We start from the raw sequence: 13,603 nt of genomic DNA on the forward strand, positions 1-13,603 counted from the left end.
ATTGGAAACTTAGGGCATGTTGTCCTCGGCATAAAACAGCTGAACTGAATTGAATTGAACTGAACTGAAATAAATAATGATATGTGAGAGTAAAAGTATTATCTAGAGCTAAATTGAACTGAATTGAACTGAACTGAACTGAATTAAACTGAACTGAAAATAAGTTGGGTGAACAGGCCCTTATCATCACTAATTTTCCAAATTGCCGTTAATTCGCATGTATCACAATCCGCAACTTCTCGCATATATGTTTTATATTTTCTCAAGAAAAAAAAACTACACAAAGGTTGAAAAAAGTTCATAAAGTGTATATTAGTACAATTTTTATAAAAGTTGGTAAGAAAAATTCTTCTGAACTGCCTTCGCATAGGACTTCCATCCAAAGGCTAATTACGAGTCATACATACGATTACCAAGCATCATGGGGGGCTTATCTTTAATTCCTTGCTTCATGGAAGACTTTACCTTTGCGTAGAGAAGAAAAGGTAACACATGTAAAAGACTATGAAGTGATCCGCAAATAAAGAAATCAAAAGGTGATGCACTTTCAACTTGTATGCATATATAGGATGTGCATCGCGCGCGAGTCCAAATCTGATCAATATAATGAACTCAATTAGAAAGAAAGGAAATCTAATTCAAATAGAAAAATGGAAATCCAATTCAAGTTTGATATAAGATTGATTCATATAAATTTTGAGACTGATTATTACTAGCTTACTATCATATAATCAACTATCTAAAATATTAAAATTATATGTTTATAGGTTGATTACGTGTGCTCTGTTAAAAATCAAGTAAAATAAGGTAGAGTATCTCGATCTATTCTTTATGCCAATTCTTGAGGACTTTAGCGTATACCCTCTTTTATCAATATACCCCTAACTTAAAAACTAATTATAACTTTATTAATTGTTAGGCTTTTTTTTTAATATAAAAAAGAAAAAATAAACTTAATGCGTTAAAGAGATAGTCGACAGTTTCTAATAATTTTCAGCAACTGTATTAACTCAGTTTTACCAATTTTTAAAAAACAAAAAAAAATTGCAAACAACCCACTGCGATTTTTCTCTTCTCCACTTCCAATCTTCCATAAACTGCAAAATCTCTTATTATTTGAGATTATTAGATATTTGTTTTCGCACACATTGCGTGCATATAAAACTAGTATTATTTATTGAAACCCTTACATTTGAGATATTGATTGATCGTACACTGAGACTAAATCAAGTCCAATCTAACTAATTTAAAATATTCATGCAAATTTATGAAAAAAGTTATCCAAATCTCTCTCTCTCTCTCTCTCTCTCTCTCTCTCTCTATATATATATATATATATATATATATATATATATATATATATATATATATATATATACATACATACATACATACATACATACATACATACATACATACATACATACATACATACATATATATATACATATATATACATATATATACATATATATATATATATATATATACATATATACATATATATATATATATATACATATATATATACATATATATACATATACATACATATATATACATATACATATACATATATATACATATACATATACATATATATACATATACATATATAACCCACGACAATAAATGTCATGTTGCCACATGTACTCTCCCCTCTTCCACATAATTGAATAAGAAATTAAACAATAAAATTGTGTGTTTAAGATTCGAACCCTTAACCTCTTATTACACTAGAATACTCAATTGACTTTTGTGGTGGGGAAAAATTATTGAAAAACAAGATAATATTTCTATTTTCGGAGACTTCAAATACACGTTGAAATACAATTTGGAACGTATTGTCCGGGACACGAACTAGTTTGATCTCAAAACTCATAGAAAGTGAATAACGTACATATGAAAACCAAATAATGTAATACGACCCACTTATTATTACTATACATGCATTTTCTTTATAAATAATTGTCCCATAGTCATATACTTGTCTCTATAAGGATAGGAGTTAGCTCAAGTGGGTAGAGCGCTCACCCTTGACCTCTGAGGTCAGGGGTTCAATCCTTACCCCCAACATTTTCCTACAGGCTAGTAGTCTTGTAAAGGTTAGCCTTTGGGTTGACTTAATTTCTTAATAAATAAATTTAAAAAAAAAACTTGTTCCTATGCAGTGCTGATTTTCCGTTGAGGTAGTGACGGAGAGGAAGCATTTGACCATGTCATTTCCATGGTGGCCCCGCTTTTGGAGCCATGTGGCTTTGTTTTCCTTTCATGTGCCTCAGCCTCACTCACCTGCCCCGTCTTTTAAATCTTCATAACTCATATGCCATATGCTTTGCGTTTACTTATAGTCTTGTACGGACAATTATTGTTTTCTATAAAAGAATACAACGTAATACAATTGGCCAATTGGCCAATTGGCCAATTGGACATTGGAAAAAAAAAAATTGTGTTTAATGGTACAACTGGCCAATATGTAAGCATGTAACTCACAAGTTTGAGAGGTTATGGTCAAATAAAGTATACTAACTGTTCAAATATTTTTTCATATTTCACAATACATACACCATTTCTCTTATATTATCAATTAGTTTGAAAAATAAATCTATTTTGAACTTATAAGTAAACTAAACTCTTATTCATAACATTGCGACTCAAAATGAAATGGTATATACTAGCCCAAATTAGGCGTTAACATATGGAAGAATGCTACTATTTGTGGAGGAGCTCCTCCTTTAAGGCTCCGCCATCAGTTTTTTAAAGTTCTACTACATTATATGGAAAAGAAAGAGAGTGTAGGTCAAGTATGATTAAATTATTGTACTATTTTCGTTTTTTTACATGTTACACTTCTATTTTAGGAAGTTTCAAATTAGATGTTACACTTTCATTTTGGATAATAACTTTTCTCTATCCCTCTTGTATCACATGTTCACATGGGGCCCTTTTGTTTTCTTTCTCTCTATCTCTCTCCTCTTCAAAAATTATCTAAGCGTCCGTGATTTTAAAAGTGTAACATGTAAAAAAAACCCGGAGGAAATACATCTATAACCGGCAGAATAGACCTGTGCTCATTGATCCGACTCGAAATACCAACACAAGAGATGTTTTCCTCCCGAAATAGAATCGAAACCCCAATAACCAGACCCAACCCAAAAGTAAAAAATAGACCTGAATATGACCCGAACTCTACCCAATTTGACTCGATAATGATGACACGACTAGGGCTGGCAATCAAGTCGGGTTGGGTCAATTTCAGGTCGATCTGATTTATATTTCAGGTCGAAAACCTCAACCCAAACCCGACCTGATTTATATTTCAGGTCGAAAACATCAACCCAAACCCGACCTTATATGTTTCGGGTTGACCCGAAACCAACCCAAAATGACCTGAAATAAGAATCTAACTAAAATACTGCCAACTTAATTCGCAAAGCACTTGTAGATGTGAAGTTAAAGTTTCAACTTTCTACATTCAAAACCATAAATTGGCAACCAACCTCAGATTACAAAACATAAATTCAAGATTTAACTATTTCTTGCAAAAAGTAAAATAAAATAGAATCAATATTTGCTTTGTTCTTCTTCTCTGACTTGCCATGACTGTCACTGATATCAAAATCTGAATCATCTCCAACATTAATGGGTCGCTCACAATGAGAGTCAGCCATCTAATAAGATTAAACACAAAAAAAAAACCATCACTACATGTCTACTGTCTAGTAAAAACGAAAGCGAAAAAAAAAGTAAAAACGAAACCATGAAACCATCAACATTCAACCATGTGAGCACAGAGCACCGGCATACTAGAAATTTATAGAGGAATCAGCATACAAATTTAATGTCTAAACACTCGAAACTTAGAGAAGAAACAGCAAAAAAAAAACGAAAATAAAAATGAAACTAAAAATGAAACCATGAAAGATGAAACAGCAAAAAAACGAAAATAAAAACGAAAGTAACTAGATTTAGAGAGAACTTACTGTTAGCCTTTGAAGATTTAGCAGAACGTATTTTTCAGATGGCGAAGAATTTCGAAGAACGTAATAATGTCTGTTCTTCTTCTCTAGGGTTTTTTTGAGAGAAGTCTCTAGTCTCTCTCTACTCTCTACTCTCTACTCTAGGGTTTTGATTTTTCAGCTTTTGATTGTAATTGCACAAACGGCTGACCACAGTAAAAAAGGCTTAGCCTTAGGGTTATTGACTTATTGGGCTTGGCCCAATATTATAAGAAAGTATAAGTTATTTTTATTTCCGGTCATTTCGGGTTGTTTTTAGGTTCAAAATTTCAACCTGAACCTAACCCATTATATTTTCAGGTCGGGTTGGGTCGATCCATTTTTTTTTTTCAGGTCGAAAATCTCAACCCAAACCCGGAATTTTCAGGTCGGGTTATCAGGTTGGGTCAGTTTTTGCTAGCACTAGACACGACCTCGATCCCGACCCGAAAAGTTGTCATATTAGTTACTTTTTAAACGAATTGAAGGAAAAATTGTCATGAAATACTATACTTCCTCCGCTCTGTTTTAATAAAATGTTTACTTTTTCACGCAAACCAACACACTTATTTAATCATTAATATTTTTAGTTGTGCACGCGTAAAAAATATAAAAAAGTTATAATTTGATAGTATGCATCGAAACGAATCTAACAAGATTCCACTTGACTATGCTTAGCTTTTCTTTATATAATGACGACAAATTGGAATCATAATTGATCATGAATAGTGTCATTTCACCCAATATTTCATTTACAACCAAACGGAGGAAGTATATGAGTTAGCCACTTTCCCTTAATTATTTAACTTACTCTCACTAGTCCTTATATGTGTTTTATTTATTTGCGAGATTGATAACCCGATTCAAGCCGACCCCGAACTGTTGCAATCCGATGTAACCCGACCCGAATGACCCGTTTGGCAGAACCTATCACTCATTAGCTAAGGCTTTATAGGTGTTGTTGGGAAAAGCAATTAAAACTCAATATTACTTGTTGGGACTTGTTTGGGCCCATTTCTTGGACCAGCCCATCTACGATGAAGTTACTAAAATACCCCTAACATCAGGGAACATAATCCTCCACCAGCTGGAGCCGACTAAAATGCCCTCATTCATTACCGGTCTCACCTCTATAAATAGGGGTTGTCCCATCAGACAAAGGTATTCAATTCTCACCTAACAAAACCAGAGCATCTCTCTCTAGACTGGATTACTTTCTCTCTCTACCTCAATCTCAACACTGACTGAGCGTCGGAGGGGCTTTCCTGGGAACACCACCAGGCCAGTTTTTCCTTGTTTTGCAGGATTGGAGGCTACGAGACTCGGGATTTAATCTAACTCGGGTTACTCTCAACCTAAACATATTACTCTTTTGACTAGTTTCGAGGCAGAACAGTTTGGCGCCGTCTGTGGGATACTACATCTCAAAGTCACGTACCGAGAGCAACATGGCACCCCGAAGGAAAACCACCCGAGGCTCACTGTCTCGCCAGCCCACACCCCTCCAACCTCAACAACATGTCTTGGTCGAATCCCTGGCCCTAGACGACGAGGGATCATCCCCCCGCGATGTCGAGCTCTCTGCACCACGGGACGACCCAATCACAGTTACCATGGCCGACATTGAAAGGATAGCCCGACAGCTGTACGATATCATGCAAAGGAGTCTGCAGGAACTCGTAGCCGGGATCCCTAGTTAATCAAGGGGGAAACAAAGAGTTAACTTGGGGAGAGTCTCGAGGCAGGGAGGATCCCCAAACTCACGTTCCTAACCGGGACGGGGAGCGAGTGAGGGGAGAAAGGTCCCGACAGGCCAACTCTCCAAGGATCCTATGCCAGGCGCATCACTGAGGAAAATCGCAGGCGCAGAGCGGAATAGGACGCTCGGGAGCCAGCTCATTAGGAGGATGAGTAATCTACCTCTCGGGATAAGCAGAACAGCCTCAACTCTGGAGCTAATTTCCTTTAATCCACCCGCCTCCACTCAAAGCGGAAAGGAGGATGCTCGGGAAGAAAAGGACCGGAAGGTATTTCACATCACAAATCCCCGTAGAAAATGTGAAGGACTCCCCTCGGATCCAACAAGCACAAATAAGAAAGATGCAACTCGGGCCCTCAACAGGCGCTCAGGATTCTTCCTAGATATCATCACGAATTACCCATCACTCGACACTTCAATGTCGAGCCGGCGGACATAAGCCTATCGGCAGAAATTAAGGAAGAAAAGGAGAGGCTCCTCCCGGGAGTCCACCAACAAACATCATAATGTGAACGCTCATTAATCAGAAGCTGAACCAACTTATCCAAAAAGAGCTAAGTATCATTTATTGTGCCCTGCTTGACATCCGAGTAGCGGCGTTCCGGCAAAAAAAAGACCTCCTCAGGAAGTTGAGGCTCATTAGCCTCCCGAGTCGAGAATTTCTCCAATGGCACCCCCTCGGTCGTGAGAGGAGTGCCCAACCAGCTTAGCCAAAAAATGGCTAAGTATCGATTATTAGGACCTACTCGGCATCCGAGTAGCGGCGTTCCAACGAAAGAGACCTCCTCGGGCAGCTTCAAGTATCTCAACGCCCAACTCGGGGTTACTATGGGGGTCTCATTGGCCCCCCGAGTTGGTGCACTAGCCTTCTCGACCTCAACAGGGGGCTCAACACTTAGCCTAAATTTGGCTAAGTATCTCAACACCCGACTCGGGATCATCATGGAGGTCTCATTGGCCCCCGAGTTGGAGCACTAGCCTTCTCGACCCCACATGGGGCTCAACACTTAGCCTAAATTTGGCTAAATATCTCAACACCCGACTCGGGATCATCATCGAGGTCTCATTGGCCCCCGAGTTGGTGCACTAGCCTTCTCGACCTCAACAGGGGGCTCAACACTTAGCCTAAATTTGGCTAAGTATCTCAACACCCGACTCGGGATCATCATGGAGGTCTCATTAGCCCCCGAGTTGGGTACCCCTACTTGGTCAATCCAAGGGGCTCCCATACTTAGCCAAATAATGAGCTAAGTTCAATCATAACCAACTCGGGATTGCATATGGAGGCTCATTAGCCCCCGAGTTGGGTACCCCTACTTGGTCAATCCAAGGGGCTCCCATACTTAGCCAAATAATGAGCTAAGTTCAATCATAACCAACTCGGGATTTCATATGGAGGCTCATTAGCCCCCGAGTTGGGTACCCCTACTTGGTCAATCCAAGGGGCTCTCATACTTAGCCAAATAATGGCTAAGTTCATTCAAGACCAACTCGGGATTGCATATGGAGGCTCATTAGCCCCCGAGTTGGGTACCCCTACTTGGTCAATCCAAGGGGCTCCCATACTTAGCCAAATAATGAGCTAAGTTCAATCATAACCAACTCGGGATTTCATATGGAGGCTCATTAGCCCCCGAGTTGGGTACCCCTACTTGGTCAATCCAAGGGGCTCTCATACTTAGCCAAATAATGGCTAAGTTCATTCAAAACCAACTTGGGATTGCTTATGGAGGCTACAAATACGCCCTTCTCTTGGGAGAAATTCAAGGTAAAATCAAACCCTCTTTAGCCCCCGAGTTGGGTACCCCTACTTGGTCAATACAAGGGGCTCTCATACTTAGCCAATTAATGGCTAAGTTCATTCAAGACCAACTCGGAATTGCATATGGAGGCTCATTAACCCCCGAGTTGGGTACCCCTACTTGGTCAATCCAAGGGGCTCTCATACTTAGCCAAATAATGGTTAAGTTCATTCAAAACCAACTCGGGATTGCATATGGAGGCTCTTTAGCCCCCGAGTTGGGTACCCTACTTGGTCAATCCAAGGGGCTCTCATACTTAGCCAAATAAAGGCTAAGTTCATTCAAGACCAACTCGGGATTGCATATGGAGGCTCTTTAGCCCCCGAGTTGGGTACCCCTACTTGGTCAATCCAAGGGGCTCTCATACTTAGCCAAATAATGGCTAAGTTCAATCATAACCAACTCGGGATTGCATAAGGAGGCTCATTAGCCCCCGAGTTGGGTACCCCTACTTGGTCAATCCAAGGGGCTCACTCATACTTAGCCAAATAATGGCTAAGTTCATTCATGACTAACTCGGGATTACATGGGAAGGCTCATTAGCCCCCGAGTTGGGTACCCTTAATTACTTGGTCAATGCACGGGGCTTGACGCTTGAGTTAAAAACACGTCTAAGGGGTTCGATGGCCTCGAGAGAGCCAACAAACCAACTCGGGACCCATCGAGGAGAACCCCTCATTTCCTAGTCGAGCCCCCGCATACAACTGTCCGGACACCCGACAAACTCGGGGTCGGGACACCTTGTAGAGCCTCCCAATGACACAGCCCGGGGTCTCAACCTGTCACCCGACATCACACCCCCGAGTATCATGGCACCCGAGTACCAGCACACCACAAGAGTCCCTTCCCTAGGTGTTGCGACACATTCGAGCGGATGTCAACGCCTCTCGGGCCTCACAGAAGCAGGATCCCCTCTCGGGGTCTGATGAGAGACGCTCCTTAGAACAACCAACTCGGGACTTCCAGCCGCACCAAGTGCCGCATCCCGCCAGCTCTACCCTCGGGTATCTCTTAGCCCCTGACCCGGGACCTCCAGCTGCACTTTGCACCGCGTCCCGCAAGCTCCATTATCGGGGATCTCATAGCCCCCACAAGCATCATTGTCGGGATTTCTTAGTCCCGACTCGGGAATTCACGAGACCTCCCTCCTCGGGAAACCTATACGTTGAAAAAGTTAAGATTTAAGCATTAAACCTCGTAACAAGCATTATTTTTCCGCCAATCAACCGCACTAAGAATGGCAGATCTTTACTCCGATTACTTGGCGTGGGGCTAATTGTTTGGGCCCATTTCTTGGACCAGCCCATCTACGATGAAGTTACTAAAATACCCCTAACATCAGGGAACATAATCCTCCACCAGCTGGAGCCGACTAAAATGCCCTCATTCATTACCGGTCTCACCCTCTATAAATAGGGGTTGTCCCATCAGACAAAGGTATTCAATTCTCACCTAACAAAACCAGAGCATCTCTCTCTAGACTGGATTACTTTCTCTCTCTACCTCAATCTCAACACTGACTTGAGCGTCGGAGGGGCTTTCCTGGGAACACCACCAGGCCAGTTTTTCCTTGTTTTGCAGGATTGGAGGCTACGAGACTCGGGATTCTAATCTAACTCGGGATTTGACTCTCAACCTAAACATATTACTCTTTTGACTAGTTTCGAGGCAGAAACAGGACTTAAGTTTACTAATATGGTCAATTAATAGTGAACACATGAATCAATTAACTACAAACAAACTTAGAAGCACATATTTAAACAAAATATATGCAAGAAAATTATAAAAGCTATAATTAAAATGATCTAGTATGGCCCCAATACTTAGGAAAATAACCAATCTTTGTGAACCCTCCCTTAAATCTCCATAGATCACCATCTTTGAAACTCCTTGTATCATGCTTGATTACATAATTGAATTAAATAAATAACTAAATTTGAAGTTACAAAAATACAAACGATTCGCAGGTCGTATTTAATTTACATTCAAATATAACGATTCCCATATCGTATTTACTATCCTAATTTGGGTCATACTAGTCATAATATGCAAAATATAATATCACACATATTATATTAAACATCCACGCATTCATAATATCAAAATAAAATGAACACAAACTATTTACTTATAAACAATTAATAAGCAAATAAAACTTTCCATAATAATTATAATGAAAAATTCACAAGAGAGAGTTCAACTATTACCCATTTTCTTTTACAAGTCTCAATCATGGATTATTCCCTACATATCCCAAGTTTACTTTCTTGTGATTTTCATAGGTCCTGATTACTTATAATCGGTTTAGAAGGTAAATTTTTTAAATGTTTACCATCTTCGAACACTTCCAGTAAGTGACAAAAACCTATAAAATGGGGCCAACATTTTAAAAACATACCTTTTAAGCCATTTATAAGTAATTCAGGACTTATAAAAATCACAAGATGGTCAACTTGGGACCTGCATGGAATAATCCATAGTTGAGACCTATAAAAGAAAATGGGTAATAGTTGGGCCCTCCTCTTGTGAATTTCTCCTAATTATAAAACTTAACAAATTTAAGCTAGAAATTATTTCGGACACTTTATTATTTTCATTCAATTACTTATTTAAATATGGCCATAATCATTATTATTCACAAATTTGCAAAATAGGAAACTTTTGGGATTTATGCTCAACTTTGGAAAATCATATTTTCCTTATTTTTTTTAAATATTGACTTTGACCGTTGACCAGCAGTATAAGGCAGTCAGTCAACAGCCAAACTGCAGCACCCATGAAGCAGTTTCACGAGATTCTCGCTGGAACATCAACCATCACCGCACACACACACCCACGACAGTCGAAACCATCACCGCCAGGGATCCAGTACCGGCGCCAGAAAACCGCCGGCAAAAATGGCCTCCTAGGACCCGCCGGTTGCCCATGTCACACAGCCACACCAGCATCTACGCGAAAGGAGAGGGGATGCGCACGTCGCACGTGCGCCGCCGACCCTTCCCCACCGGTAGCCTTCGACCCGCCTTATTCTGACTCTCTCCCCGCCAACCACAGGGGAACCATCCTCTCCGGTGGTCCACCCAACCATGGTTGTCCTCTCTTTAATTTTTATAACAATTACAATTTAAACTAAAGTAATCTTTATATAACAATTAATCAAAGATTTAGGAGATTATTAGGTTATAAAATCCTAAAAATTATGACAGAAATTTTGAACCCATCAACAAGTTTTAACAAATTTTAAAGGTTGTTGAGATTAGATTTGAATAAATAATCTCCATTAAACATTAAATCTAACAACAATTCAAGATAAGGCAAAAAAAAAAATTATATCCAAAACATTCAGGAAATTAACAATTAAAATCTGAAAAATACAAAAATAATTTTTAAGGTGATGTATTGAATCATCATGACAAATTAAATTAAATATTTTATTTGTTATCCTTAAAATTTATGAATAATCAAATTAAAAATAAAATTTAACCATAATTCATTAATAATATGATAAAATTTCGAAATATAATGAAAAATCCGAAAATTATTTCCAGCTATCATAATATTTTAGATCTATGTGGGTGATGAAATTAGATTTATTTGACAAATTAAAATCAAATCTTTAATTGTTAACAAATTATTTCAATGATTAATCAAATTAAACATGAAATAATTTTAAATCTAACAAATATATTTATAAAATTCCGAAGATTTTAGAGTGAATTAAACAATTTATTTTGACCATGGTATAAAATTTTCGATTCTTATAAAATTATTTGAGCATAAATCACAAATAAATCAATTGTTTATAATTTCCAATTAATTAATATCAAATCTTAATTATGCAAATTCAAGCCATAAATAAATCCTCCCTTAATTGAATAAAAATAATAATTTTGCATACACTAACATGATCATGTGAATATTATGAATTAGGCAAAACTGATACCATTGTAGGAATTTATAGATGCAAATAGCGGAATTTCATGAAACAATTTCCTAACATCTATCATAGGAATGCAGACATAATCAAACACATGAATCATTCAATAGGGATCAAGTATTAAACCTTTGTAGCGTGATTTTCTTATTGTATGCAAGCTTTGAAGATCCAAGAGCCCCAAGTGTTGCTCCTCTAATCGGTCCACGAGCACTAGTTGAACACCAATATTTGCTAGAACGGAAGAGTATGAAGTCTCTTGCTTTTGATGGTATACGCGCCGGTTTATAAGCAGGACAATGATCAAGCTCCAACCATGCTAAGTTAGGATAGCCTCTGTGGCTCATATCGATAAAAAAAACTAGGGAATCAACCTGAATCCATACACTGCAAAAATCAGTTCCTTAAGAGTGGCAGAATAAATGCAAGCATTACCACCTGTGAATCCAATGTCATCGAGTGTCAATACTTCGAGAGATGAACAACCAGAAAAGAACCTTGCAACTGAGTTTCCGACAAGAAATCTGAGTGTTTTAATAAGAAGTACATTAAGGCATGGCAAACATATCAAATTCGGAACTTCAAGGTCCAAATTAGCAGTAATTTGTAGTATCACAAGTGTTTTAGAATTGAATAAGCAAAATGGTAAACTGTGTTTTGTATCAACTTCCTTCAGTATTGCCGCACTGATCCATAATTCCATACATTAAGATGCGAACTACCATAGGAGTTTTGACACTTGAGACTGAATTCGTAGATGGATGGTTTTTGGTGTAATGCCAACACGATATACACAAACTTTTTAAAACTTCCCTTTCGAGTTCTTCGTTCTTCTCCAGTTGCTTTACTAGCTGCATATGATTCTTCAAACAATAGAGTGGTTGTTAATTGGAAAAGATGTTTCCACTTTCCATCGAGTTGATAGTATGCTTGTACTCACTGCACTGGTTGTAGGAAGAAATGAAAGGATGTGACCAAGTACTTCATTAGGTAAACCACTACTTATCCTATATATCTAATTTTCCTGGATCCTTCAATTTGTTTCGAGTTTTACGACATTCTGTGCGTCGACTATCTATCACTAAGTTTTCCTGAAATTATGCACAATAAGTTTGGAATGTTTTAATTCAATCCTTTTCAGAATATGAAAAGTTTTGAAAACTTAACCTGGATGATTGGTTTATGTAGGTCTTGTTTGGTTCACATGGGAAGTAATTTTCAATGGGAATTTACATTTCATGGGAAATTCTTTCCTTTGTTAATTTCCTAGGAATTAGTAGAATTGTTTGGTTGACACCATAGGAAATTGCATTTCCTAGGAAATTACTCACCAAGGGGGGCTTGGTGAGTGATTTCTCATATTTCATGGGAAATTTTATTTCCCTTAGAAATTGTATTTCCTATGCTTCTCTCATTTCCCTCCAACCAAACACAACACCCATAATGTATTTCCTAGGAATTTGTATTTCCAAGGGAAATAACTTCCGACCAAACAACACCGTAGTATCCATTTCCTTTGTAGCCATAGTAGATAGTTATACAAAAGCCAGCATTTACTATGCCTCTCTGTTTTTTAACATTTCCAATATTTTTTCAGTCTTCCAAAATTTGTGGAACAGAACTCCCAAGAGTTTTTTGAACTTTTCATTAGTCTCAGTTCATAAACAAGTGCCTTTTTGTATTTGCACATCATTTCAACTACTTACATGAAAAATGTAAATAAGATATAGGTTTTTTTCCTAAGAAGTAAACATAATATAAATTGTTAAGAGGATTCATTGTTATGGATGTTGTTTTCTTCATTTGCCCCCCTGTGGCACTTATTGTTATGGATGTTGTTTTCTTCATTTGTCCCCTAGAGGTCACAAGTTCGAATACTTACTTGCACTTGGAAGTAGAGATTTTCTTATATTCCTCCTACTCTCAAGCGTTGACTTGTGTAGCTAGACTGGTTGACCTGATCGAGGTGGTGGTCCAATATGATCCTTCTTTTTACCAAGAGATCCTCAGTGGGGCTCAATTTTTTTTTTTGGAAAAGATATATACTTAATAAAGAAAATACGTACACATTTGAAAAGATACAAACTCATTCAATCAAATGCATACTGGC

The 13,603-nt window shown here is 38.0% G+C and overlaps 1 long non-coding RNA gene across 1 annotated transcript; it reads right to left on the reverse strand.

Annotated features, from left to right (window-relative positions):
* Window positions 1–3,450: 3,450 nt before the first annotated feature.
* On the reverse strand, window positions 3,451–4,319 carry LOC125499422 (uncharacterized). The gene is made up of 2 exons (XR_007276294.2): window positions 3,984–4,319; window positions 3,451–3,671 (listed from the first exon to the last, which is right to left on the reverse strand). It is a non-coding gene; the product is annotated as an uncharacterized LOC125499422 (long non-coding RNA).
* Window positions 4,320–13,603: the final 9,284 nt, after the last annotated feature.

Source organism: Beta vulgaris, chromosome 7 (assembly GCF_026745355.1).
Source record: "Beta vulgaris subsp. vulgaris cultivar EL10 chromosome 7, EL10.2, whole genome shotgun sequence".
Lineage (NCBI taxonomy): Eukaryota > Viridiplantae > Streptophyta > Magnoliopsida > Caryophyllales > Amaranthaceae > Beta > Beta vulgaris.